Below are 7,647 nucleotides of genomic sequence, written 5' to 3'. Positions count from 1 at the left end.
TGGTGAAAGTTGGGATGGGTAAGAGAACGATAAAAAAGGGAACAATAGGACATGCATGATAATATAAGTTTACGAAAGGCTGATTTGTGTTGTCGTTGGCAAGGTTGATTGAGTATACGTGAGTTCGAGGAACGAGGGTTGCCTTAAATGGATATTGAATGGTTTAAGCAAACGAGGTGGGCTTTCTTTTACTAAACTCTTTTACGCTTTCAAAAGTATGATTATGGAGAAATAAGGGTGGTTTAAAGTGTTATGTCATGCCATGATGTTTTGTTTATGAGATTGTTGCCTGATGCCTAGTTCGTCTGAGCTTGCTCCGTTAGGCTATATGGCTGTAATGAATGAATGAAACGAATTCGAGTCTGAGTAGGGCCGCAAACCCTATCAGGCTGTGTACACAAGTGGGATCGTGAGCCGTCCTTGCTAGTCGGCCGGTCTCGTGGGCGAATAGTGTGGCCACACTTTCGTCGCACTATGGAAAGAGAATGTGATTGAATGATTGATGAGAAAGTGGGGAGATTGATTGTCCGGTCAGACTTTGAAATGTTTTTATGTTCTCGTGATATTTCTTAACTACACATAAAACTCGAGATCACTGGTATGGATGACATAACTGTTTTTATTAAAATGTTTTCGGCATGAGCCCATTGAGTACAACAAGTACTCAGCCCTGCATGTGTTTTCCCTATGTGCAGGTTGAGCGGGATGTTGCTGTGGATGTTGAGTCGGCATAGGGAATATGGATGCATTGTGTCTTCATACATAGGCGTCATCCTTGACTCTCTTTGAAACCTTATTTCCGCTGCTATATATTTTTTTGAACTAAAATACTATTTCTTTAAGCTAATTGAGTCTTTCTTATGAACTGTTATCCTTAAATGCTATTCTTAAATGTTTGTCCCTTTGTCACGATCGCCTCGTTTGTAACACCCCTAGTATGGGCGGTCGTGACAGAGTGGTATCAGAGCTTCGTTCTTTCACTCTGGTCCGAGAGTCTTCTTTTACCTTAAGTCTAAATTAGTGAACCTTAGACTGGAAGTGTCACGAAGGCTCAACATCCAAAGCATCACGCTCAACCAAAGAAAGTGAGGTATGTTTTAAGTTGTTGAAAGAATGTGAGATCGATGTATGAAATTGATGATGATATGATGAGGATGTTTTGGCAAGTGTACGCATGTAAATGAATGTTATACGTGAAGATGAATTGTGATGATATGATTATGTGGAATATGAGTACGATTGACATGATAATTTAAGCACGTGTTATATATGTGAACATAGGATGATGGAGTGTTTTACATGAAGGACGAAAGTTGATGAGTTGTTTTGAGAATGTTAAAATTTTTTAGAAATAAATGAGTAATCTAAGAATGGTGTTTCAAACATATATGTGAAGTGCATGAGTGTTTTGTTTGGAATACAAATGTGTTATGAGTTTTGAAAGATTTGCATGGTTTGATATGTAGAAAAAATATATATATATATCTTTGAACTTTAAATGAAAACATGTTAGTTCTTTCTTTTGGGAAAATTAATTGACCAATGGAAAATGTTGTGTTTACGATTTGTTAAAAAAAAAAAAATTTAATTTACCTTTTCGATTGGAAAATTGAGCCATGGAAGTATGATGTTATATACGTTATGAGGTGCGAAGTATGAAGCGTTATTCTATGGAGTGTTTTATACAAGTGATGAAAGTTGATGTGAAAGTACGTTTTAGTTTGAGTCAAAACTTTTACTTTAAAAATGGGATGTGGAAATTTTTTTTTGGAAGGTGTGAAGGTGTAATGAAATTTTGTTTCAAAAGTTTTGAATATAATTGTGAAGTTCAAAAGTGTTTTGCTATGGATGTGAAAATGTTGTGTGTTTATCTTGAGGTCTGAATGACGTAAATTGTGGTAGATGATGATGATTGAGATGACGAATTGTGTTGTGAACTTAGAGTACCTAAAATATAAGCCTAGTTGACCGCGCAAATCGTAGTTCTAAGTTGAAAACTTAACTATTGCTTCTCTGAGCAATGAAACGTACGAGAACATGAAAGTTGAGGCAAACTCTTAAGTCAAGATGCGAGACAAGAAGAGCTGAAGCTAAGTGATATTTTCATGCAACGACGAGCGGTCATACTCGCTATTTAAATTAGTATAGTGTAATCTTGCGTAAGTGGCAAAACGATGGAGATGATCTTCATACCATGCTAAGGAGCACGAGGATGACAACAATATCCTACGAGGATAATCATTATGACATGCAGAGAACTTTATGAAGATATGGACTCCGACTATCATTATTAGAGGCATTGACACGAAGAATCTCAGCGTTGAATCCGCAGTTTCGTAGAACGATGTTACCATGTTCGGCCTCAGAAAGATGAACGTGAGAGTGTGACCCTCGTAGCTAGAATGAATGATTTTAATCAACAGTACTTACTTGGATTATAAGAAATTCTTTTTGGAATCTTTCAATTAACGGTGAGCCCTTGTTTATTTACGACCTTGTTTGACTCACAATTCGCAATTATTGCACGTTATTTCTTTTCCTATATCGAGTCATGACTCACTTTCAGTTCTTGAAAATTGTGTTTGCCTTCGTCATTTTTGGACATCTTGATTAGTAGTCTTCTTTGATTCATCTTTTGTAAGGACAATATTTTGACTTTATGAACTTCCACCTTTGAACTTCATTTCTAAAGTTGTTTGCAGTTATGACCTTCAGTACGATCCCATTCCCAAACATGTTTCTTCAAAGGAGGGAATATTCTTCTTGGAACTTTTGTACACCTTTTTATTTCGTAACTATGCATGCGGCAAGTTCTTCCTTGCAGAAGTGAAATTTTTAGCTCAGTTTCACTACATATATTGTTTCATGCTCAATGATTTTCTTTCTGCAACACCAAGTTAAGGCTATTGTGTCTCTTTTTCCTTAACGTGGTTGATCTAGCCGATCTTCCTAAAAAGTTCACTTCACGTTGGTTGCAACCCTGTGAATCCATTAATGTGACATCATTATTCAGTAACATGATGTCGTCGAACCATGATCAGTGCTAGCTCATGACATTTGTCTATGCTTCTAAATCCTCCCACGATTGATCATCTCATGTCATGACATGTTTGAACCATCATTCATTGAAGCCAAAATTTTGCAAATTTCTTTTCAAACCCCTGGCGACGAGCCGACTTTTTTGTATGGGATTTTTTTAAATAGACAAACCTCTATAATCTCCGCATTGCAAGCAACCATGATGATAAAGAAAGGGCGTCCAGCAAAACTTGTGTACTTGAACGGAGAGGAAAAAGAAGGATTTGAGAGTGGAAGACGTGGCAGTAGTACGAGTTTTTCTCGATGTGTTTTCCCGAAGCTTTGCCTGGACCGCCACCCGACAGACAATTAGAATTCACTATTGATTTGGAACCAGGGTCTGCACCAGTATCGAAGGCGCCATACCGAATGGCCCCTAAAGAGTTGGCAAAGTTGAAGATTCAGTTGCAAGAATTATTAGACTTGGGTTTTATCCGATCTAGTGTGACACCATGGGGAGCGCTGGTGTTGTCCTTAAAGAAAAAGGATGGAACGATGAGTATGTGCATCGACTACCGTGAGCTCAATAAGATGACCTTGAAGAATAAGTACCCACTGCCAAGGATTGATGATTTGTTTGACCAACTTCGAGGAGCGGGCATATTTTCAAAAAATGGACTTGAGGTAGGGATATCATCAACTAAAGGTCCGACGAGAGGATGTACTTAAGACTGCTTTTCACACTCGTTATGGCCATTACGAATTCGTCGTGTTGCCATTTGGACTGACCAACGCTCCGGCCGTCTTCATGGACTTGATGAACCGAGTTTTCCACGAGCATCTCGACAAGTTCGTGTTAGTCTTCATCGACGATGTTTTAGTATACTCGAAGAATGAGGAGGAACATGGAGGGCATCTGCAAACTGTGTTGGAAACGTTACGAAGGGAGAAGCTTTATGCCAAGTTTAGTAAGTGTGAATTTTGGTTGACTCGAGTGAACTTTCTTGGTGATATCGTGACAGAAAATGGGATTCAAGTAGATTCCGCAAGGGTCGAGGCTGTGCAAAATTGGAAATCGCTGAAAACGCCGAGTGAAATCTGCAGTTTCTTGGGATTGGCAGGATACTACCGACGCTTCATCGAGGGATTCTCTAAAATCGCGAGACCAATGACACAATTGTTGAAGAAAGGAATCAAAGTGGTTTGGACGCCGGAATGCGATGCGAGTTTCCAACTATTGAAAGAAAAGTTGACCACAACACTTGTTCTAGCGGTGCCGGCAGCCGTGAAGGTGAGAACCGAGAAACATGACCATTTTCGTGAAGAGGCGGACAATGCTTTGACGTTCGATGGACGATTATGTGTGCCGAACGACGAGGCACTGAAAAATGAGATTTTGAGTGAAGCCCATGACACACCTTACACTGCTCACCCTGGAAGCACGGAGATGTACCGAGATTTGAAGCAACATTTTTGGTGGAACGCAATGAAAGGAGACGTGGTATCGTTCGTGGAACGATGTCTAGCTTGTCAACAAGTGAAAGCCTTACACCAAAGGCCATATGGGAAATTGCAACCGCTCGAGATTCCCGAATGGAAGTGGGAGCATATAGCCATGGACTTCGTGATGAGTTTGCCAAAGTCACAAAAGGGCAACACTGCGATTTGGGTGATTATCGATCGACTGACTAAAAGCGCGCACTTCTTACCGATTAAGATTTCCTATGGATCAGACAAATTAGCTAAGATCTACGTGAGTGAGATTGTATGTTTGCATGGAGTGCCAAAGACTATTGTGTCCGACCGCGATACGAAGTTCACATCAAAGTTTTGGATGAGTTTGCAACGAGATTTGGGCACGCAATTGAACTTCAGCACTGCTTATCACCCGCAATCGGACGGGCAGTCAGAGAGGACGATTCAAATGCTTGAGGATATACTCCGAGCCGTTGTCTTAGATCGAGGGGAAAGTTGGGATACTGTTCTGCCACTGGTTAAATTCACCTACAACAATAGCTACCAAGCGACGATCGATATGGCTCCGTATGAAGCTCTATATGGCAGGAAGTGTCAATCCCCACTATATTGGGATGAAGTTGGCGAGAGAAAGATGTTAGGACCCGACGCTATAAAGGAAATGACCGAAATTGTGCATCAAATCCGCGCAAGGATCAAGGAAGCTCAAGATAGGCAGAAGTCGTATGCTGACGTGCGTCGAACGGAAATCAAATTCGACGTTGGTGATAAAGTGTTCTTGAAAGTATTTTCGATGAAAGGAGTTGTGAGGTTTGGAGTGAAGGGCAAGATGAAACTGCGCTTTGTAGGACCGTACGAGATTATCGATGAAGTAGGTCCTGTAGCATATCGTTTGGCGTTACCTCCCAGTTTTGGGAACGTGCACAACGTGTTCCATGTGTCGCAGTTGCGCAAGTACGTGTTCAACCCCAAACATGTGAATCATCAAGAGGAAGTGATCCTAACCCTCGACATGAGCTACGAGGAAATGCCAGAGGCAATCCTAGATCGGAAGGTGCAAGAGTTTCGAAATAAGTCGATAGCATCCGTGAAAGTGCTGTGGAAACACCATGGTTCCGAGGAAGCCACGTGGGAGTTAGAAGATAGAATGAAAGAAAAGTAGCCCGAGTTATTTATGTGAGACGATCAAATTTCGGGACGAAATTTCTGTTAAGAAGGGAAGAATGTAACATCCCAAAAAAAAAATTTTGTGACCTTTATTTAATATATGTCTTATGGAAATTTCAGTTATAAGTTTTAATATTATTTGCTACGTGATTGAGTTTGATTATGTGGAATAAATCATCATGGGGGAATTGGAATAAAGTGCTATTTATATTTAATGTGGGGAAGATCGACTCTTTAGTGTTGTTTTTCGTTTCTAATCTCTTTTACCTCGCGTTGTGATCGAGTGTTATGTTTAAAGTAAGTATCATATAGTTCTTTTAGCATTGAAGAACTAATAGCTAGTTTGTGAGGTTCTTTTTACACATAAAAGTCCAAAAGCGTTTTTACAACGCGTTCGATACTAGAATAGAATAAGAACACGATTTCGGACATCACAAGAGTCGTGCCGGGACGGACTCGCGCCGGGCAACCGTGCCAAGTGCCGGGCTGCCCGGGACAGCCGTCTTCCGTCTCCGGGTCTTGCTCGATCACCACTTTTTGCACTCCCGATACCTACACGAAAGATTAGACCACGTATCAAATACACTTTCGACATCAAATCAAGACGAAAAGTGGATAAGAACCGCATCACATCAAGCACATTTTCCTAACAACGGCCGCATTAATTAGTTGTCGTATCGAAACGAAAAGACGTGAATTTTTATCTTTTGTGAAAAATAATTTTCATTTCCATCTTTTTTACTATCTCTTTTGTCTATATATATATAACTTCTATCCTCTCCCTCTCTTCATCCTCTCTGAAAAATTTCTTCCATCCTTGTTCTTGCATCCATTGGAGTTGGATTTTCAAGAGTTCCCGACGAATTGCATCAATCCTTGCTTCTACCGTTTGATTTTTGATTCGAGAAGGTATAACTAAAATCTTTTCCTCGTCTTCATCATTGAAAACCTTGTTCTTGATTCCTTCATGCATATAGTGAGTGTAGGAATCTTAGATCGCATAATTAATCGGTGGGAATTTGTGTTTGTATGAGAACAATTGAGAATATGCAATTTTGAATGAATATGTGTGAAGTTTGAATGAATCATTGGTGAATGATGTGTGAATATATGAGAACATAATTGTGAGAACCTTTTAAAGCATGATTGTGTGTTGGAAGCATGAAAAAATTGTGTTTGGATGAATGAGGAAGAAACCCTGATCTCGAAATTGTGAATTCTCAAAACTATGGTGTTCGGACAGTGGATTCCGACGTGTATTTGACTGATCAAACGATCTTATTTTGTGCGAATTTGTGACTGAGTAAACTTCAAGGTGTTTTCTGTGTTGTGAGTGAATTTTAGCCCCTTTCGACGAAAGATGAATTTTTAATAAATTTTTGAAGTCGACTGCGCAATTCTGTCGGCCAGAAAGTTTCGTATTCTGTTTGACCGACCAAATGACCTCCGTTTGATGTGATTCTTGAACTAGATGAAAATTTGAAGTGTCTTCTGAGTCTTGTAAAAATTTTAGCCTTATTAGACATCGGATGAATGTTTGGCAAAATATTTAAATGAACTGCGCAGTGCTGCCAGAATTTTTATGTTCCGATCAGAGAGTTGTATAAATGTTTTGACTGACCAAATGATATGATTTCTGTGTGAAATTTTAACTGGGTGAACTTGAATGTGTCTACTGTGTTGTGACCAAATTTTAGCGTCATATGAGGACGGATGGATTTTTGGTGATTTTTACAATCTAACCGTGCAGTTCTGCCATATTCGTTGTTATGTGGAAATTTCACTTGTTGCCAAGTTGAGTGAATTATACGATGCATGTATGTTTTAGGAATGTATCCTATGACGTGATGCATGTGTGATTTGAGAAAAGTATTATGACATGTCTTTCTTGTGTTGGTAAAAGTTGGGATGGGTAAGAGAACGATAAAAAAAGGGAACAATAGGACATGCATGATAATATAAGTTTACGAAAGGCTGATTTGTGTT

Source organism: Salvia splendens, chromosome 8, assembly GCF_004379255.2.
Source record: "Salvia splendens isolate huo1 chromosome 8, SspV2, whole genome shotgun sequence".
Classification (NCBI taxonomy): Eukaryota; Viridiplantae; Streptophyta; class Magnoliopsida; order Lamiales; family Lamiaceae; genus Salvia; species Salvia splendens.
The sequence above is the reverse complement of the archived record's forward strand: the minus strand, read 5'-3'. Positions refer to the sequence as shown.